Source organism: Lithobates pipiens, unplaced genomic scaffold (genome assembly GCF_037356315.1).
Source record: "Lithobates pipiens isolate NorthernLeopardFrog02 unplaced genomic scaffold, aLitPip1_a1.2 Scaffold_22, whole genome shotgun sequence".
In the NCBI taxonomy this organism is placed as follows: domain Eukaryota; kingdom Metazoa; phylum Chordata; class Amphibia; order Anura; family Ranidae; genus Lithobates; species Lithobates pipiens.
Genome location: NW_027507784.1, coordinates 145,330,252 through 145,353,114, shown reverse-complemented (window position 1 = coordinate 145,353,114; position 22,863 = coordinate 145,330,252). Strand labels below are relative to the sequence as shown.

Here is a 22,863-nt window from a genome sequence, read left to right as displayed (position 1 = left end):
CCAGTAGTAGCATTTTGGAAGCGTGGTGGTGGAACAACCTCCAACACTACTGCACCTTGTCCTGCATCCTTCCCAGCTGCCAGAAGAGTCACCCAATGCGCAGTGAAAGATAGGTAATGTCCCTGTCCATGTCTGCTGGACCATGAGTCAACGGTAATATGCAACTTACCGCTGACCGCCCTGTCCAGCAAGGCATGGACATTGCCTTTCACATGCCGGTAGAGAGCCAGAATTGCCTTCCGTGAGAAAAAGTGGTGTTTGGGAACATGCCACTGAGGAACCGCACAAACTCACGGAAGGGGGCCAAGTCTACCAACTGAAAAGGCAGCAGTTGAAGTTCTATCAATTTAGCCAAGCTAGCATTCAACTGCTGGGCATGTGGATGGTTGGGAGTGAACTTCTTTTGACGCTGCAGCAGCTGGGGCAGGGAAATTTACCGGGTACAATCGGACATTGGTGTACCACTAGCAGATTGCCCGCACGTACTTGGCTGTGACACACCTAATTATACACCTTCATTACTCTCAGTGCAGGTTTTAGAGAGGACTGAAGGTATAGTGGGGTTGGAGATCCCAGCTGATGAGGAGCAAGGAGAGGTCCGCTTGGTTCTTTGGTGTGGGTCTTTAAGGTATGCTTAACAAAAAGGTTGCATGGCAGGTCGACATAAATCTGGTCAAGAATGTGGTGCCCAAGCGGCTGATGTTTTGGCCACGCAAGATATGCTTGATACATATGTTGCAAATAGCAACGGTGCAATCTGATGCACTCGTCTAAAAAAAGGCCCACACCAAACTTTTGGAATAATGTGGAGCTCTGTGGTGTGATGCAGTCGGTGTGCTGCCCTTAAGCTGGCCACCGGAGGGCATCCAGCCTCATTGGAGATGTGCCTCCTCCTCTCTCCTATCAGGGACCCAGGTGGAGTCAGTGACCTCATCATCCCCTCCCTCCTCATCACTGGAGCAAACTGGCAGTATGCTGCAGCTGGGGGAACATGGCTGCCAGATTGCAGTCCTTCTTGGTTATCCCCTCTCTCTGGGCTGACGTTACTGCCTTCCTCTAGCTGGGTATTATCATCAGAGCCTTCAAAACACTGGGCATCCTCATGGAGCATGTACCCAACAGTGTGCTCAAACAGTTCGGGGGACTCAGGAGGACATGGTGGGGCTAGGGAAGGAGTGACTGATGCCATTGAGACGAGGGAATAGGCCACATTGGCAGCTGCTTTGCCAATACCCTGAGCCTGGGTGAGAGAAGATGAAGAGGATGAGGATGGCTTAGTCATCCACTCTACCAAGTCTTCGGTATGTTGCGGCTCAACACGTCCAGCTGCCAAAAATAAGGACAAGCATGTCCCATGGCCACGTGCTGATGACGATGCACTGTGTCCATGACCAGCACTGTTGTCTAGACACAGAGTCTGCTTGCCCCTTTTTATTGGCTCGTGACTGTCTGCCTCTCCTTGTTGGCCTTCCAGACATATTAATGGCCTGCAGGGAGATGTAGCTGCACAAAGCTTGTACAAATACACTGATTATACTGCAGCTAGCAGAATCAACTGCCTGCCTGTAGTATTATTACTATGAGAACATGAGTGCACACTGTGAAGATGACACAGTACATCGACTGTAATTACTACAGCTGCCTGCCTATGGTATATGATCAGCAGAACATCAGCAATTGGGGTAGCTTTAGGTGCAAACTGTGCAGATGACACAGTACACCGACTGTAATTGCTACAGCTGCCTGTGTATAGAATCAGCAGAACACCAGCAAATGGGGTAGCTTTAGGTGCACACTGTGCAGATGACACAATACACTGACTATAATTACTGCAGCTTCCTGCCTGTGGTATAGGATCAGAAGAACACCAGCAATTGGGGTAGCTTTAGGCGTAAACTGTGCATATGACACAATACACCGACTGTAATTACTGCAGCTGCCTGCCTGTGGTATAGGATCTGAAGAACACCAGCAATTGGGGTAGCTTTAGGTGCACACTGTGCAGTTGACACAATACATCAACTGTAATTATTGCAGCTGCCTGCCTGTGGTATAGGATCCGAAGAACACCAGCAATTGAGGTAGCTTTAGGTGCACACTGTGCAGATGACACAGTACACTGACTGTAATTGCTACAACTGCCTGCGGATGGGATCAGCAGAACACCAGCAATTGGGGTAGCTTTAGGTGCACTCTGTGCAGATGACACAATACCCCGACTATAATTACTGCAGCTGTCTGCCTGTGGTATAGGATCAGAAGAACACCAGCAATTTGGGTAGCTTTAGGTGTACACTGTGTATATGACACAATACACCGACTGTAATTACTGCAGCAGCCTGCCTGTGGTATAGGATATGAAGAACACCAGCAATTGGGGTAGCTTTAGGTGCACACTGTGCAGTTGACACAATACACCAACTGTAATTACTGTAGCTGCCTGCCTATGGTATAGGATCTGAAGAACACCAGCAATTGAGGTAGCTTTAGGTGCACACTGTGCAGATGACACAGTACACTGACTATAATTGCTACAACTGCCTGCGGATGGGATCAGCAGAACACCAGCAATTGGGGTAGCTTTAGGTATACACTGTGCAGGTGGCACAATACACTGACTGTAATTGCTGCAGCAGCTGCCTGGGGTATAGGACCAGCAGAACACCAACAATTGGGGTAGCTTTAGGTGTACACTGTGCAGATGACACAATACAGTGACTATAATTACTGCAGCTGCCTGCCTGTGGCATAGGATCAGAAGAACACCAGCAATTGGGGTAGCTTTAGGCGTACACTGTAATTACTGCAGCTGCCTGCCTATGGTATAGGACAGGGATATGCAATTAGTGGACCTTCAACAGTTGCACAACTACAACTCCCATGAGGCATAGTAAGACTCTGACAGCCACAAGCATGACACCCAAAGGCAGAGGCATGACGGGGCTTAGTTTTGCAACAGCTGGAGGTCCGCTAATTGCATATCCCTGGTATAGGATCTGAAGAACACCAGCAATTGGGGTAGCTTTAGGTGCAAACTGTGCAGATGACGCAGTACACCGACTGTAATTGCTACAGCTGTAATTACCAGAGCTGCTTGCGGTATAGGATCAGCACAACACCAGCAATTGGAGTAGCTTTAGTGTACACTGTACAGATGACACTATACACTGACTGTAATTGCTGCAGCAGCTGCCTGTGGTATAGGACCAGAAGAACACCAGCAATTGGGTAGCTTTAGGTGTACACTGTGCAGGTGGCACAATACACCGATTGTAATTGCTACAGCTGCCTGTGGTATAGGACCAGCAGAACACAAGTAATTGGGGTAGCTTTAGCTGTACACTGTGCAGGTGGCACAATACACCCACTGTAATTGCTACAGCTGCCTGAGGTATAGGACCAGCAGAACATCAGCAATTGGGGTAGCTTTAGGTATACACTGTGCAGGTGGCACAATACACTGACTGTAATTGCTACAGCAGCTGCCTGAGGTATAGGACCAGCAGAACACCAGTAATTGGGGTCGCTTTAGGTATACATTGTGCAGGTGGCACAATACACAGACTGTAATTGCTACAGCTGCCTGTGGCATAGGACCAGCAGAACACCAGTAATTGCAGTAGCTTTAGGTGTACACTGTGCAGATGGAACAATACACCCTCTGTAAGTGGTACAGCTGCCTGTGGTATAGGACCAGAAGAACACCAGCATTTGCGGTAGCTTTAGGTGTACACTGTGCAGGTGGCACAATACGCAGACTGTAATTGCAACAGCTTCAAAGGAATTTCAAAGACACTGTCTCTCTGTCTATCTCTCTCTCCGTCGACTAGACATGTGCAGAGTAAAATATTTAGTTTCGGAATTTCGTTTTCGCCCGAAAAATTAATTTATTTAGTTACTCCCGAAATTCGTTTTTATTTATTTAGTTTTTTGTTCAAAAATTGCATTTGTCCGAAAATCCACATGAATTACGGTCGAATCTGTCTTTGAAGGCTTATGGTGTCTGTCGAATGTATAAAGAAGATTGGACGGAGCTAGTATATAGCATACTTCGTGTGAACTTTAGAACCCTATTAAAGTCTATGGTACTCCAACGTTCAAAATCTAAAGTGCTCATTTTAAAGGCTAATATGCAAGTTACTGTCCTAAAAAGTGTTTGGGGACCCGGGTCCTGCCCCAGGGGACATGTATCAATGCAAATTTTTTTTTTTAAAACGGCCATTTTTTCGGGAGCAGTGATTTTAATAATGATTAAAGTGAAACAATAAAAGTGTAATATTCCTTTAAATTTCGTACGGGGGGTGTCTATAGTATGCCTGTGAAGGGGCGCATGTTTCTGGTGCTTAGAACTGTCCCTGCACAAAGTGTCATTTATGCAGGAAAAAAAGTCCTTTAAAATCACTCGCAGCTATTATGAATTGTCGGCTCCGTAATACAGAGAACACTCATTGAAAGTCATTGATAAAAAAATAAATAAATACATTTTAAAAAAAGCGTGGGGGTCCCCCAAATTCAATTACCAGGCCCTTCAGGTCAGGTATGGATATTAAGGGGAACCCTGCGTCAAATTTTAAAAAAAATTGACGTGGGGTTCCCCCTAAATATCCATACCAGACCCTTCAGGTCTGTCTCTTTGACTCTGAGAGGGGAGGTCTTCCCCTCTGACGCAAGGGGAAACCTGGGCTTCCCCGTGACATATGGGTGGCCCCGCCCTCCGCATATAACAAACGTCAGGCCGCCGGAATCGCCGCAGTGTCTCCTCAGTGGAGACAGAAGATGGATGGATTTGCTGCGCTGGAGAGATATCGTCCGTCGCTGGATAGCAAGAATGGATTACCACCGCTGGAAGCTTTTTTAAATTTTTTTTTATTTTTAATAAAGTAATTTTTCAAAAGTGTGTTTGTCTTATTTAACTATTTTTTACACTTTCTTTGTGAAATGGTAGGGGTACTTTTGTACCCCCTTACCATTTCAAACAGGGGGGGGCTGGGATCTGGGGGTCCCCTTGTTAAACGGGGGTTCCAGATTCTGATAAGCCCCCCGCCCGCAGACCCCCACAACCACCGTGGGGATGAGGCCCTTCTCCGCATCAACATGGGGACAAGATGCTTTGAGGGGTCACAGACCCCCAAAGCATCCTTCCAATGTTGAGGGCATGTGGCCTGGTATGGTTCAGGAGGGAGGGGGGGCGCTCTCTCTTCCCCCCTCTTTTCCTGTGGCCTGCCAGGTTGCGTGCTCGGATAAAGGGTCTGGTATGGATATTTAGGGGGAACCCCACGTCAATTTTTTTTTTATTTGACGCAGGGTTCCCCTTAATATCCATACCAGACCTGAAGGGCCTTTTAATTGAATTTGGGGAACCCCCACGCTTTTTTACTTATTTATTTATTTATTTATTTATTTATTTAATCAATGACATTCAATGAGTGTTCTCTGTATTACGGAGCCGACAATTCATAATAGCTGCAAGTGATTTTAAAGGACTTTTTTTCCTGCATAAATGACACTTTGTGCAGGGACAGTTCTAAGCACCAGAAACATGCGCCCCTTCACAGGCATACTATAGACACCCCCCCCCCCCCCCCCCCTTCGTACGAAATTTAAAGGAATATTACACTTTTATTGTTTCACTTTAATCATTATTAAAATCACTGCTCCTGAAAAAACGGCCGTTTTTAAAACTTTTTTTTGCATTGATACATGTCCCCTGGGGCAGGACCCGGGTCCCCAAACACTTTTTAGGACAGTAACTTGCAGAATCTTTTCTCTCTGTCAAATCTTTTTTCTCTGTCGAATATTTTCTCTATATAATCTTGGACTAATAAAGGTAAGGTTAGGCACATTCGACCACAGGTTCTATAGACACAGATTGTTATTGTCAGAGTCACGTTGAATCTCCTATTCTATATCCAACTGTTGTCAAAACAAAACGAAAATAGCTGAAATTCGGACGAAAATGCATTCGGACGAAAACAAATGCACATGTCTACCATCGACACAACACACTATGCAAGGCCGCCGCGCGGGCGGCCTTATATAGCGTGGGGCGTGTACTAAACCCCCTGAGCCACAATTGACCAAAGCCACCCTGGCTTTGGCCAATCATGGCTCCCAGTTTTTTCTGCGCTGTGATTGGCCAAAGCATGCGAATCATAGCGAATGCTTGGCCAATCATCAGCCAGCAATGCACTGCGATGACGCAGTGAATTATGGGCCGTGATGCGCCACTCGAATTTGGCTTGAACGGCCCATAATGTTCGGAATTCGCCAAACGGGCGAACAGCCGATGTTCGAACAGGAAGGTCATCCCTAATGGAGATTAGACAGGGCATGTAGTGTAATGCGCAGTCAGTCATCTTATTGTATATAGCACAGTGTACTGCAGAGTATATAACAGTGTACTGCAGAGTATATATAGCACAGTGAAGGACAGAGTATATAACAGTGTTCTGCAGTGCATATAGCACAGTGTACTGCGGAGTATATACAGTGGTGTGAAAAAGTGTTTGCCCCTTCCTCATTTCCTGTTCCTTTGCATGTTTGTCACACGTAAGTGTTTCGGAACATCAAACCAATTTAAACAATAGTCAAGGACAACACAAGTAAACACAAAATGCAATTTGTAAATGAAGGTGTTTATTATTAAAGGTGAAAAAAAATCCAAACCATCATGGCCCTGTGTGAAAAAGTGATTGCCCCCCTTGTTAAAACATACTATAACTGTGGTTGTCCACACCTGAGTTCAATTTCTCTAGCCACACCCAGGCCTGATTATTGCCACACCTGTTCACAATCAAGGCATCACTTAAATAGGAGCTGCTTGACACAGTAAGGTCCACCAGAAGATCCTTAAAAACTACACATCATGCCGAGACCCAAAGAAATTCAGGAACAATTGAGAAAGAAAGTAATTGAGATCTATCAGTCTGGAAAGGGTTATAAAGCCATTTCCAAAGCTTTGGGAATCCAGCGAACCACAGTGAGAGCCATTATCCACAAATGGCGAAGACATGGAACAGTGGTGAACCTTCCCAGGAGTGGCCGGCCGCCCAAAATTACCCCAAGAGCGCAGCGACGACTCATCCAAGAGGTCACAAAAGACCCCACAACAACGTCCAAGGAACTGCAGGCCTCACTTGCCTCAGTTAAGGTCAGCGTTCATGCCTCCACCATCAGGAAAAGACTGGGCAAAAATGGCCTGCATGGCAGAGTTCCAAGGAGAAAACCACTGCTGAGCAAAAAGAACATCAAAGCTCGTCTCAATTTCTCCACAACACATCTTGATGATCCCCAAGACTTTTGGGACAACATTCTGTGGACCGATGAGACAAAAGTGGAACTCTTTGGAAGGTGTGTGTCCAAGTATATCTGGCGTAGAAGGAACACTGCATTTCATAAAAAGAACATTATACCAACAGTAAAATATGGTGGTGGTAGTGTGAAGGTCTGGGGCTGTTTTGCTGCTTCAGGACCTGGAAGACTTGCCGTGATAAAAGGAACTATGAATTCTGCTGTCTACCAAGAGATCCTGAAGGAGAATGTCCGACCATCTGTTCGTGTACTCAAGCTGAAACGAACTTGGGTTCTGCAGCAGGACAATGATCCTAAACACACCAGCAAGTCCACCACCGAATGGCTGAAGAAAAACAAAATGAAGACTTTGGAGTGGCCTAGCCAAAGTCCTGACCTGAATCCTATTGAGATGTTGTGGTATGACCTTAAAAAGGCTGTTCATGCTCGAAAACCCTCTAATGTAACTGAATTAGGACAATTCTGCCAAGATGAGTGGGCCAAAATTCCTCCAGGACGCTGTAAAAGCCTCATTGCACGTTATCGCAAACGCTTGGTTGCAGTTGTTGCTGCTAAAGGTGGTCCAACCAGTTATTAGGTTTAGGGGGCAATCACTTTTTCACACAGGGCCATGATGGTTTGGATTTTTTTTCACCTTTAATAATAAACACCTTCATTTACAAATTGCATTTTGTGTTTACTTGTGTTGTCCTTGACTATTGTTTAAATTGGTTTGATGTTCCGAAACACTTAAGTGTGACAAACATGCAAAGGAACAGGAAATGAGGAAGGGGGCAAACACTTTTTCACACCACTGTATCACAGTGTACTGCAGAGTATAGAACACAGTGTAGGGCAGAGTGTATAGCACAGTGTAGGGTGCAGTATATAGCACAGTGTACTGCGGAGTGTATAGCACATTGTATTGCAGAGTATATAGCACAGTATATAGCACAGTGTACTGCGAATTATATAGTACAGTGTAAGGTGGAGTATATAGCATGGTGTAGGGCAGAGTATATAGCACAGGGTAGGGCAGTGTATATAACACAGTGTACTGCGGAGTATATAGTACAGTGTAGGGCAGAGAATATAGTACAGTGTGGGGCAGAGTATATAACACAGTGTAATGTGGTGTGTATAACAAAGTTTTGTATTGTGAATAATGCCCCATACACACAGTCAGACATTCCGATGACAAAATCTGTCAGATTTTTTCAGACGGATTTTGGCCCAATCTTGTCCTGCATACACATGGTTAGTGATGGACGAACTTCCAACGGGACGCTTCGTGAACGCGAACCGCGAACGCGGCCGATAGTTTGCGAACCGTAACGTTTGCGGCGGGCCCCATTGACTTCAATGGGAGGCAAACTTTACTAACCTACAGGTCATATTTGCAGCCACAAAATAATTACTAGCTGTGCACACATAGTCCCACCACATGGCCAATGACATAACACATGTATTAGGTGAATCTGGGATCGACAACTACAAGCATTCTTTTTTTATATGTGAACTTGTGACAATTCAGGACTGTGGAGCACATGAAGGCAATGGAGGAGAGGGAAGGTCAGGGTAGGCAAAGAAGAGGGTGCAGGAGATGATCACCAGCACCGTGATATAGAGCACTGACACCTGCACCGTGATAGAGTCATCTGACACCAGCACCGTGATAGAGAGCACTGACATCAGCAGCGTGACATAAAGCACTGACACCAGCACCGTGATATAGAGCACTGGCACCTGCTCCGTGATAGAGTGATCTGACACCAGCACCGTGATAGAGAGCACTGACATCAGCAGCGTGACATAAAGCACTGACACCAGAACCGTGATATACAGCACTGACACCTGCACCGTGATAGAGTGATCTGACACCAGCACCGTGATAGAGAGCACTGACATCAGCACCATGATAGAGAGAGGACTGACATCAGCAGCGTGACATAAAGCACTGACACCAGCACCGTGATATAGAGCACTGACACCAGCACCATGATAGAGAGCACTGACATCAGCAGCGTGACATAAAGTACTGTGCACCAGCACCATGATATACAGCACTGACACCTGCACCGTGATAGAGTGATCTGACACCAGCACCGTGATAGAGAGTACTGACATCAGCAGCATGACATAAAGCACTGACACCAGCACCGTGATATACAGCACTGACACCTGCACCGTAAGCAGCCCCAGGAGGAAGTCAGCATAGCACAGGGATGGTGGGAGCCCCTCATAATGAGCATAGCACAGGGATGGTGGGAGCCCCTCATAATATGCACAGCAGAGGTACAGCCACAGGAGGAAGTCAGCACGCACAGGGATGGTGGGAGCCCCTCATAATAAGCAGCCCCAGGAGGAAGTCAGCACAGCACAGGGATGGTGGGAGCCCCTCATAATGAGAAAAGCACAGGGATGGTGGGAGCCCCTCATAATAAGCAGCCCCAGGAGGAAGTCAGCACAGCACAGGGATGGTGGGAGCCCCTCATAATAAGCAGCCCCAGGAGGAAGTCAGCACAGCACAGGGATGGTGGGAGCCCCTCATAATGAGCATAGCACAGGGATGTAGGGAGTTCCTCATAATAAGCAGCCCCAGGAGGAAGTCAGCACAGCACAGGGATGGTGGGAGCCCGTCATAATAAGCAGCCCCAGGAGGAAGTCATCACAGCACAGGGATGGTGGGAGCCCCTCATAATGAGCATAGCACAGGGATGGTGGGAGCCCCTCATAATATGCACAGCAGAGGTACAGCCCCAGGAGGAAGTCAGCACAGCACCGGGATGGTGGGAGCCCCTCATAATAAGCAGCCCCAGGAGGATGTCAGCATAGCACAGGGATGGTGGGAGCCCCTCATAATAAGCAGCCCCAGGAGGATGTCAGCATAGCACAGGGATGGTGGGAGCCCCTCATAATAAGCAGCCCCAGGAGGAAGCCAGCACAGCACAGGGATGGTGGGAGCCCCTCATAATGAGCATAGCACAGGGATGGTGGGAGCCCCTCATAATATGCACAGCAGAGGTACAGCCACAGGAGGAAGTCAGCAGGCACAGGGATGGTGGGAGCCCCTCATAATAAGCAGCCCCAGGAGGAAGTCAGCACAGCACAGGGATGGTGGGAGCCCCTCATAATAAGCAGCCCCAGTAGAAATATGACAGCGCTCAACCTCTTCAAACAGGAGGGTACGGGCATATAGTACGGTGTGCTTTTTTTGTACAAGGAAGTGAGCCAAATGAATGGATGGATTGGTACCCGCAACTCCTTCTCTGGGAGTGGGAATTGCTCCTCTGCCAGCACACGCAAAAGCAGAATACAGCATTTCTCGAAGCAAGGCCTGGAAGTTCTCCATTCTGCCAGCCCTCTGTGACGGCGGTAACATTTCCGCCATTTTGTGTTTGTACCGGGGGTCTAAGTACGTTGCCACCCAGTACTGGTCCTTGACCCTTATGCTTTTTATACGGGGGTCCCTATTAAAACACTGGAGCATGAAGGCCCCCATTTACACTAATCTGGAAGCGGTGTGATGGCCTGGCTCCTGCTCATCATCCAGGATAATGTCGTCCTCTTCTTTCTCCTCTCCCCATCCACGCACAACAGGGATCCCAGAAAGGTTTAAAGCATGCTCTTCTTGCTCCTCCTCATCCGCCCTGGCACCATCCTCCTCTGACTCCTCTTCAGACTCCTGTTGTTCACTTGTCTCAGATAGAGTAGCCCCCCCTGGGAATTCATTCAGCATTGCGACTTCCTCATCTTCCCACTCCTGGTCCTTCACAGCTTGATCAATGACACGACGCAATGCACACTCCATAAAGAAGGCATAAGGTACCATGTCACTGATGGCGCCATGGCTGTCAAGCATATAGAAGGTTGAGCTCCATCGCGTCGGGCAATCGCAAATAAGACATCTGACCGGCAGATTGTGTCGCTGCTATGTCAACAAGGCGAGCCATGGCCGTGTAAGATCTTCTGAAATGGGCCGAGATTTTCCTTGCCTGCCGCAAGATGTCCTGGACCCCAGGGTATTTGACAACGAATCGCTGCACGACCAAGTTTAAAACGTGTGCCATGCATGGCACATGCGTAATTTTGCCCTGTTTCAATGCGCTAAGCAGATTGGCACCGTTGTCACACACCACTTTACCAACTGTCAAATTGAGCGGTGTTAGCCACTGATCTGCCTCTGAACGCAAAGCTGAAAGGAGTGCCGGGCCAGTGTGGCTCTTGGCTTCCAGGCACAACAGACGCAGCACGGCATGGCAACGTCTCACCTGGCATGTCGAATAGGTTCTGGGGAGCTTGGGCGGCACAGCGGAAGAGACGCTAGCAGCGGAAAAGGAGGAGTCAGCCGAGGAGGAGAGGGAGGAGGATGGAGTAGGAGGAGGAGGAGAAGAAGAGCCAGGCCTGCATGCAATTCGTGGCGGTAAAACCAAATCTACACAGGTGCCACAGGTTACATGCTTGACGGCCATCAGAAGGTTCACCCAGTGGGCAGTAAAAGTGATATACCTTCCCTGCCCGTGTTTGCTAGACCACGTGTCTGTGGTCAGATGTATCTTGGCACCAACACTGTGTGCCAGAGATACATTCACTTGCCGCTGAACATGGCCATATAGCTCTGGGATGCCCTTCTGTGAGAAATACTTCCTTCCTGGGACCTTCCATTGTGGTGTTCCAATGGCCACAAATTTTCGAAAGGCCTCCGAGTCCACCAGTTTGAATGGCAGTAGTTGGCGGGCTATCAGTTCTGACAAGCCAGCCGTCAACCATTGGGCAAGAGGGTTATCCGGCGTCATCATTTTTTTACGCTCGAACATTAGGCCCACGGAAGCCTGCCTTTTTGCAGAAAAACGTGAGCTTGGCGTGATGGAAGGTGGAGTGGAGGACAATTGTGAGGAGAGAGGAGAAGGAGAAGTAGAAGACGATGAGAGTCTGGAGTGTGGCTTTGTGTGTTCCGTTGCTCCCACTGGGCTCGGTGATGGCAGCTCATGTGCCTTCTTAAGGCGGTCGTCCCTAGGTGAGTGTTGGGCTTACCGCGACTAATGCGTTGACTGCAAAGATTGCAGATGGCAACACTATTGTCAGCAGCGGACACGTTAAAAAAAGCCCATACTGCGGAGCCATGTGCCGGCGTCCTGGGAGCGCCAGATGTGACCGTACATGGTCGATGACTCGCTGCTGATACATTAGCAGTCTGCTTTGTCCCTCCTATGCAATGTAAGTTATTCCTGCTTCTCCTCCCTATCTGATGGTCCATATCTCCCTCTGAACTCCCCTCCTCTTCCTCTCTTGTGGGCACCCACGTGACATCACTAGACACGTCATCATCGACGTCACCTTCCCCACCGCTATAAGTAGAGATCTCGGAGTAGGGACCAACCTCCTCCTTGGGCTGATCTGGGTACTGTCGTCAGACTGCTGAGTGGCGGTTGTTGCTACCTCCTCTTCCTGATCCAATGCCAAGAGTGGCTGCGCATCAGAAATGTCTTGATATGGATCGGAAAATAATTCCTGTGACTCAAGCAGAAGGTATGTGGGGGTGGTGTTGGTGGTAGTGTCTTTGGGGGTGCATATAGCAGAGAGTGAAGAAGAGGGTGCAGATCGAGAGGATGAGGAGGGTGCAGAAGAGTGAGGCTGAGTGAGCCACTCAACCAAGTCTGGTGCTTCCTTTGATGTAATCGCACGCACCTTCTGCAATTTCCCACTTTGGCTCAAGCCTGTTGCTCCTGCCCTACCCCTACCACCCCTGCAGAAGGGCCTGCCTCTTCCTCTGCCTGTCATTTTTTAAATGACCCTGTGACAAAACTCTCTACAGAAGTGCAGTATGTATGTGGAAGAAGGTATATAACACCCCGCTTCAATCTGTTGTTTTTGGGGTCCACTGGTCTATCACACCAGTTACAATACTTTTTTTTTGGATTGCGTTTGTCACTCTTTGTAGTATCGCTGCAGAACCGCTCAGCAGTCACAATGCTGCACAGTGGAAACGCACTATACTATGCTTTCTATATGTGCAAGTATTTTATAAGTGTATTACACAACTATATACTGCACACCAAATAGTACACCTATACCAGTCCTTAAGGACCTTTGTGGAACTAGTAGCTAGGGATTAGCAGACTGAACCTCACTCAACCCTATATACTGTACTACGCTATACCGATACCAGTCCTTATAAGGACCTTTGTGGAACTAGTAGGTTGTGATTAGCAGACTGTACCTCACTCAACCCTATATACTGTACTACGCTATACCATACCAGTCCTTATAAGGACCTTTGTGGAACTAGTAGCTAGTGATTAGCAGACTGTACCTCAGTCCCTATACTGATAAAGCACTGCTGCAGAATAGGGCAGCAGTCAGCAGTAGTGCACCACAACCCTATATATTGTGGACCTATACCAGTCCTTAAGGATTAGCAGACTGTACCTCACTCAACCCTATATACTGTACTACGCTATACCATACCAGTCCTTATAAGGACCTTTGTGGAACTAGTAGGTTGTGATTAGCAGACTGTACCTCACTCAACCCTATACACTGTACTACGCTATACCATACCAGTCCTTATAAGGACCTTTGTGGAACTAGTAGGTTGTGATTAGCAGACTGTACCTCACTCAACCCTATATACTGTACTACGCTATACCGATACCAGTCCTTATAAGGACCTTTGTGGAACTAGTAGCTAGTGATTAGCAGACTGTACCTCAGTCCCTATACTGATAAAGGACTGCTGCAGAATAGGGCAGCAGTCAGCAGTAGTACACCTCAACCCTATATATTGTGGACCTATACCAGTCCTTAAGGATTAGCAGACTGTACCTCACTCAACCCTATATACTGTACTACGCTATACCGATACCAGTCCTTATAAGGACCTTTGTGGAACTAGTAGCTAGGGATTAGCAGACTGAACCTCACTCAACCCTATATACTGTACTACGCTATACCATACCAGTCCTTATAAGGACCTTTGTGGAACTAGTAGGTTGTGATTAGCAGACTGTACCTCACTCAACCCTATATAGTTACTGTACTACGCTATACCAATACCAGTCCTTATAAGGACCTTTGTGGAACTAGTAGATAGTGATTAGCAGACTGTACCTCAGTCCCTATACTGATAAAGGACTGCTGCATAAGGGCAAGTATAATATTCTTTCTATATTCGGAAGAAAGAATATTATACGTGTACAACCCTATATACTGTCCAACTCCTATACCATACCAGTCCTGAAAAGGACCTTTGTGGACCTAATGCCGCGTACACACGATCAAACCAGCGGGTGGAAAAGTCCGCCAAACTGAAGTCCGCCAGACAATCCCCCCCGTGTGTAGCCTCCAGCATACTTTTTTGACCCGAAAGTACGGCGGACTTAGAAAGTAGTTTTGCACTCCAATCTTCCCGCCGGACTCGCATTTCAGCGGACAATCCAGCCGTGTGTGTGCCAGTCCGCCGTACTTTTGAAATGGGCAGACTTTTCCCGCCCGGAGAAAAGTCTGCTCATTTCGAGCGGGTCTTCAGGTAGGCGGGGCCCGCGAAGGAGACATCGCTGGCCCCGCCACCTGGTATGGACTTAAAGGGGAACCCCAACGCCGAAAGAAATCGGCGTGGGAGTCCCCCCAGGTCCACATCAGACCCTTGTCCAAGCACGCTTCCCGGCCGGCCAGGAAAGGGGGGGATGAGCGAGTCCCCCCCCCTCCTGAGCCGTACCAGGCCACGTGCCCTTAACATGGAGGTGCCTTGGGGAAGGGGGGGCCGCGCGGCCCCCCCACCCCAAAGCACCTTGTCCCCATGTTGATGAGGACAAGGGCCTCTTCCCGACAACCCTGGCCGTTGGTTGTTGGGGTCTGCGGGCGGGGGGCTTATCGGAATCCGGCCCCCCACCCTATGTGAAAGAGTATGGGGTACAATGTACCCCTACCCATTGACCTGTAAAATAAATTACAAAAAAAACACAACACACAAGATAAAATAGTTTATTGCACAGCTCCGGGGGTCTTCCGTTTTCGGGGGTCTTCTCGCCGGACTTCTCCGCTATCTTCTTCTAGCTCTTTTGCTAGCGGAGGAGCCCGGCTTTCTTCCTCGCCGCCGCCTCTTCTTCCGACTTCGGGGGTCTTGTCCCCCTCTTCGGTTCTTCTACCGGGCCACCGCGCCTTCTTATAGCTCTTTTACAGGCGGTGGCCCGGTCTTCTGTCACTGCCGCCGCCTTCCGTTCTTCTTCTTCTCCTCCTGGAGATGTTGACTCGATGCTCTCTCCGGCCGCAATGCCAGGGACGCGCTGCACGGCGACTTATATAGGGACAAGGGACGGGGTCATCGGTTGATGTCACATGGGTTGATGTCACATGGATTGATGTCACATGGCGACAGTCCCAGCATCCTCCGGGACTGTGACATCGTACGGGGGTGGGGTCCCCATGTGACATCAACCCATGTGACATCAACCGATGACCCCGCCCCTTGTCCCTATATAAGTCACCGCGCAGCGCGTCCCTGGCATTGCGGCCGGAGAGAGCGTCTAGTCAACATCTCCAGGAGGAGAAGAAGAAGAAGAAGAACGGAAGGTGGCGGCGGCGGCGGCGACAGAAGAACCGAAGAGGGGGACAAGACCCCCGAAGTCGGAAGAAGAGGGCGGCAGCGAGGAAGAAAGCCGGGATCCTCCGATAGCAAAAGAGCTAGAAGAAGATAGCGGAGGAGTCCGGCGAGAAGACCCCCGAAGACGGAAGACCCCCGGAGCTGTGCAATAAACTATTTTATCTTGTGTGTTGTGTTTTTTTTGTACTTTATTTTACAGGTCAATGGGTAGGGGTACATTGTACCCCATACTCATTCACATAGGGTGGGGGGCCGGTATCCGGGGGCCCCCTTATTAAAGGGAGCTCCCGGATTCCGATAAGCCCCCCGCCCGCAGACCCCAACAACCAACGGCCAGGGTTGTCGGGAAGAGGCCCTTGTCCTCATCAACATGGGGACAAGGTGCTTTGGGGGACCCCAAAGCATCCTCCCAATGTTGAGGGCATGTGGCCTGGTATGGTTCAGAAGGGGGGGTGCTCTCTCGTCCCCCCCTTCCCCAAGGCACCCCCCATGTTGAGGGCACGCGGCCTGGTATGGCTCAGGAGGGGGGGCGCTCGCTCGTCCCCCCCTTTCCTGGCCGGCCAGGTAGCGTGATTGGACAAGGGTCTGATGTGGACCTGGGGGGAACCCCACGCCGATTTTTTTGGGCGTTGGGGTTCCCCTTTAAGTCCATACCAGGTGGCAGGGGCCTGCGGCGTCTCCTTCGCGGGCCCCGCCTACCTGGAGACGCACTCGAAATGAGTGGACTTTCCTCCGCGTGTGTGGGCGAGTCCATTAATTTCAAAAGTAGGGCGGATAGTACGGCGGACTTAGTATGCCGTATTAGTCCGCTGAAAAAGTGCCGTGTGTGGGCAAGTAGCTCGTTTGGAAAGTCCGACGGACAGTCTGGCGGGAAGTCCGCCAGACTAAGTCCGTCGGATAGTCCGCTACGTGTGTACGCGGCATAATAGTAACAGCTAATGTGTCATGAAAATCGCATGAAGAAACTGACCCCCAGGTCTTCTGGTTTCCGATTGCGGGCGTCACCGTGGGTGCGCGCGATCGTGCGTTCGTGTGCGGTTGTGTGTGTGCGTCCGTGTTGGCGCCAAACGGCCTATTTAAACTTGCCTCTTGCTAATGATCTCTGCTGTCTGCTCTACAGCGTTATACCTGTGAGACCTGATCCGTAGCCTTTCGTTCCTGATTGACCCGGCCTGCCTGTGACCCATCTGCTATCTGCCTGCACCCGACCCCGGCTTGTTGTGACGATTCTCCTGCCTGTTCCCTTGTACTTCGCTTCCAGTCTGATATCTGACCCGGCTTGCTTTGACAATCCATCTGCTAAGGTGCTTAACCTGCTTATATTGAACTGTATCATCTGCTGCAAGTAACCTGCTTATATTGAACTGTTCACCTGCTGCAAGTACCTGCTTATATTGAACTGTATCATCTGCTGCAAGTAACCTGCTTATATTGAACTGTTCATCTGCTGCAAGTACCTGCTTATATTGAACTGTATCATCTGCTGCAAGTAACCTGCTTATATAGAACTGTTTTATCTGCTGACAGTTCCTTACTGTTCATCTGCTGCAAGTAACCTGCTTATATTGAACTGTTCATCTGCTGCAAGTTACCTGTCTTATTGAACTGATTCATCTGCTACAAGTTGCCTGCTTCTCTGCACTGCTTTCATCTGCTGCAAGTTACCTGCTTCATTGAACTGTGTTACCTGCTATAAGTTTCCTGCTTTGCTGAACTGTGACATTTGCTATAAATTACCTGCTGATCCATCCGCTGTGATTACCTGTTCCACTGGACGTTTCCCCCTACTGTTGTGCACCAGTCTGCAAAACAAACCTCACCTGTACCCCTCCTTACTCCTGTGTTCCCTGTTACATTACCAGGAAATCGGTAGTGGGAGTTGTAAAGGGAGGCCTCTTTCCACAATCTGGGCTTGCTACTAAAAGGTACGTGACATAATGATTAAACTGACTGTCCCTCCCTGCTACACACAGCGTCCTGTCTGTCCCTCTCTACACTGACAAAAGACAGGCTGCTGCAACAATCACTTGAATAGCAGTGCACTCAAACCTATATCCTGTACTACACCTACACCATACCAGTCCTGAAAAGGACTTTTGTGGACCTAATAGTAACAGCTAATGATTAAACTGACTGTCTCTCCCTGCTGCACACAGTGTCCTGTCTGTCCCTCTCTGCACTGACAAAAGACAATCTGCTGCAACAATCACTTGCATAGCAGTGCACTCAAACCTATATCCTGTACTACACCTACACCATACCAGTCCTTAAAAGGACTTTTGTGGACCTAATAGCTAGCGATTTGGGTCACTGCAGTCTCTCCCTGCTCCACACAGCAACCTCTCCCTATAGTGACAGAAGAAAGAATGTATAATGGCCGCCGGATCGGGTCTATTTATAAGTTAGGGGGAATGTCCAATTGTCCATGTGCTGTAATGTCTCAATTGGCTGTCCTGTACCCCATGATGGATGTGTCATCATAGGTCAAAGTTCTTTCACACAGTAAACACTTAAGTCCGCCGGGCGAACAGCGTCAATAGTCCGCCGATCGGGCAAATCGCGAACAGCCGAAATTCGCAGCGAACCGACTGCCGGGCAAACAGTTCGGTCATCCCTATTCCTTAACCACTTTAGGACCGCCGCATGTAATAATACGTCGGCACAATGGCACGGACAGGCACAAGCACATACCTGTACGTGCCTGCCTTCCAGCTGGCTGCGGCGGTTCGTTTCGCTTCAGGAGCGATCCGGGATGAGGGGATGGCCGTTGGTTTCTGGCCATCCCCTCTCAATCGTGTACTGTAAACATAGGCAGGAGGAAGTGATGTCACTCTCCTCGGGGCGGTCTTTTTGGCCGGACGGCGAGGAGAGAAGACATAGTAAGTACACCAACACTACACTGACATGTAGGTACACATAGGCACACTGTCACCCCCTGATCACCCCCCCCCCCGATCACCCCCCCCGATCCCCCCTCTCAGTCACAGTGTCACTGATTGCAGTGATCATTTATTTAATGATCACTGCATTTAATGTCAGTTGTGACTGTAAAAACTGTCAGGGCAGTTAGTGTTAGGTCCAAGGTAGGCCCCTACCCCCCATATAAAGGTTTTAACCCCCTGATTGCCCCTAGAGTTAACCCTTTCACCCCCTTTTGCCAGTGTCACTAAGAGATCGTTCACCGCAAGGTTTTTATAGCGTTAGGTACTACCTAATAAAGGTTTTAAACCCCTGATTGCCCCTAGAGTTAACCCTTTCACCAGTGATCACAGTATAAGTGTCACTGGTGACGCTGGGTAGCCAGTTAGTTATTTAGGTTCCCCCGTCAGGTTTTTATATTGCGTCAGGGACCCCCATATACTACCTAATAAAGGTTTTAACCCCCTGATTGCCCCTAGAGTTAACCCTTTCGCCCCCTTTTGCCAGTGTCACTAAGTGATCGTTTTTCTGATCGCTGCATTAGTGTCACTGGTGCCGCTAGGTAGCTAGTTATTTTTTAGGTTCACCGCCAGGTTTTTATAGCATTAGGTACCCCCATATACTACCTAATAAAGGTTTTAACCCCCTGATAGCCCCTAGAGTTAACCCTTTCACCAGCGATCACTGTATAAGTGTCACTGGTGACACTGGTTAGTTATTTAGTTATTTAGGTTCCCCGTCAGGTTTTTATATAGCGTCAGGGACTCCCGTATACTACCTAATAAAGGTTTTAACCCCCTGATTGCTCCTAGTTAACCCTTTCACCAGTGATCACCGTATAAGTGTTACGGGTGACTCTGTTTAGTTAGTTTGCTTTTTATATCATCAGGGCACCCGCCATTTATTACCCAATAAAGGTTTAACCCCCTGATCACCTGGCGGGTGATATCAATTAGGTTTTAGGGTCAGATAAGGTCTGCATCGCCCCAGGCAGCGCTAGGTTAGTGCCAGTACCGCTAACACCCACGCGCAAAGCATACACCTCCCGTAGTGGTATAGTATCTGATCTGATCAGACCTATACTAGCGTCTCCAGAGTTTAGGGTTCCAAAAAAACACGGGATCAGCCCAGATACCTGCTAGCACCTGCGTTTTGCCCCTCCGCCCAGCCCACCCAAGTATCGATCGATCACTGTCACTTACAAAACACTAAACACATAACTGCAACGTTTGCAGAGTCAGGCCTGATCCCTGCGATCGCTAACAGTTTTTTTTTTGTAGCGTTTTATATTTAAATCCTGAAGGCAGTGATTGGTTTTCGGGGTCCTGTACGCGGCTAGGCTCCCAAAAAGTCCCCCACATGTGGTATCCCCATACTCAGGAGAAGCAGCAGAATTTATTTTGGGGTATAATTTCACATATGCACATAGCATGTGTTAGCAATATATCATTTAGTGACAACTTTGTGCAAAAAAAAAAAAGTTTGTAATATTCCCGCAACTTGTGGCAAAATATAAAATATTCCATGGACTCAACATGCCTCTCAGTAAATAGCTTGGGTTGTCTAATTTCCAAAATGGTGTCATTTGGGGGGGGTTGTGCTATTTGGGAATTTTATGGCCTTCGAAACTGTGATAGGTAGTGACGAGTGAAATCAAAAATTTGCACCTTTAGAAATCCCGAAGGCAGTGATTAGCGGGATCAGCCCAGATACCTGCTAGCACCTGCGTTTTGCCCCTCCGCCCAGCCCACCCAAGTGCAGTATCGATCGATCACTGTCACTTACAAAACACTAAACACATAACTGCAACGTTTGCAGTGTCATGCCTGATCCCTGCGATCGCTAACAGTTTTTTTTGTAGCGTTTTATATTTAAATCCTGAAGGCGGTGATTGGTTTTCGGGGCCCCGTACGCGGCTAGGCTCCCAAAAAGTCCCACACATGTGGTATCCCCGTAGAAGAAGCAGAATATATTTTGGGGTGCAATTCCACATATAACTATGGCATGTGTGAGCAATATATCATTTAGTGACAACTTTTTGTAAACCTTTTTTTTTTTTGTCATTATTCAATCACATGGGACAAAAAAAAAAATATTCAATGGGCTCAACATGCCTTTCAGCAATTTCCTTGGGGTGTCTACTTTCCAAAATTGGGTCATTGGGGGGGGGGGGGGGGGGGGTTGTACTGCCCCGCCATTTTAGCACCTCAAGAAATGAGATAGGCTGTCATAAATTAAAAGCTGTGTAAATTCCAGAAAATGTACTCTAGTTTGTAGACGCTATAACTTTTGCGCAAACAAATAAATATACGCTTATTGACATTTGTTTTATTAAAGACATGCGGCTGAATACATTTTGGCCTAAATGTATGACTAAAATTGAGTTTATTCGATTTTTCTAATAACAAAAAGTAGAAAATATCTTTTTTTTTTTTATATCGTAAAAAATAAAAATTGCAGAGGCAATCAAATACCATCAAAAGAAAGCTCTATTTGTGGGAAGAAAAGGACGCAAATTTCGTTTGGGTACAACATTGCATGACTGCGCAATTACCAGTTAAAGCAGTGCAGTGCGAAATTGTAAAAGGACCGCTGGTTCTTAGGCTGACAATTGGTCTGGGGCTTAAGTGGTTAATAGGGTTCATGGCTAATGTTGGAAGGTCAGAAAATTGGGCATGAGCCACGTGGCACAGTTGAAGGTAGCGAAAGTACATCCAATGAGATAGCACAAATTTTTGTTGAAGGTCAGGAAAGGAAAGCAGGGAACCCAAGGAAAGTATGTCTCGCAGGGTTTTCAAGCCATAAGGGGCCCAAAGTTGGGGGTCAGGTAAAAAATGGAAACGGGAAAGATTGGGATGACTGCAAAGAGTGAAATATGGAAACCAGCAACTTGGTTGCATAAATCTCCTCCGTGCCACTGCCTAAACCCACAATGTCATACTAGTGGGGTGAGGAAGGCTGGAATATGCTCGAACTCCTCCATACAGCAGATTGCTAAGCTCTTACAGAAATTTTTTTTTTTTTTAAAAACCTTCAGCCTTTCAAACCACTTTAGGAACAGGGAGAATGATAGATAATCTTTTCTAGGAGCTCAAATAATGAATTCAATGCATAACAGCATGTCTACTATGAATGTAATTGAGGCTATATGATTTTCAATTGCTGCCTGTCATTCAGGAGCTATGGCTTGTTTAACATTACACATGCATTTCTGCATGGAATGCATTATGTGACTTCCACAAGAGGATCCTTCAGTTGGCTTGTATAATGATTCCAAATTCCAATAATTCCATGGCTGTCAAGTAGATCCACTAGATTTTTAATTTAACGAAGAACTGTCCCAGACCAAGTATGCTGCTGGTGAACCCATCACTCTCAACCTGAATGCTTTGTCTTGAAGGTTGATTACGACAGACAAGCAACTAAGTATTTCATGAGTCCGAAATGGTACTGTAAGTAACTGTAACTGTAATTGTATGCTACAACGGTACTGTAAGTGATGTGAAGTGATGAGTTGGGGTTGATACTTCAAAGTTTAAGACATTTGGGTTACTTCCCAGCCTCAGGCTAAAATTAGAACCAATAACACTGTAAATTAATATAACTGACCAGTCTTACCTTTCTTGCAATCAGTAAATTAGTGATGACTGTCCATGTTTTAGAAGATGAGTGGTAGCAGTGCATGACATCAAGTAGGATATGATTTGTTTTATATTAAGACATAATAATACCATAGGAAAGTAGAGAAAAATCAAATAAAGAGTCCAAGCACTATACTTATAAAGCAATCTTATAACCTTTCACCTCCTCCCTAAGGAGTTATGACTACAATCCAAAGCAAGGTAATTTATAAATTATATTCATGGAAATGCTCACGTATAAATCATTGACAATGAGTTTAACATTTAATACTTAATGAAATGGGAGACTATTGACGTGCAAAATATCAATGTATGACTAGGTGAACTAAACCTATTGAAAAAACAGCTCACATTCCATTTCATGTATGAAGGCTACAGTCAACCATATAAAGAACAAAAATATAGCAGAAA

The 22,863-nt window shown here is 47.5% G+C and overlaps 1 long non-coding RNA gene across 1 annotated transcript in view; it reads right to left on the bottom strand.

The window, feature by feature from the left end:
* LOC143925447 (uncharacterized) overlaps positions 1 to 22,533 on the bottom strand; it is a 104,950-nt gene extending 82,417 nt beyond the window's left edge. Inside the window, exon 1 of the long non-coding RNA XR_013261985.1 lies at positions 22,430 to 22,533. This is a non-coding gene — a long non-coding RNA (uncharacterized LOC143925447). The remainder of the gene's footprint in view (positions 1 to 22,429) is intronic.
* Positions 22,534 to 22,863: the final 330 nt, after the last annotated feature.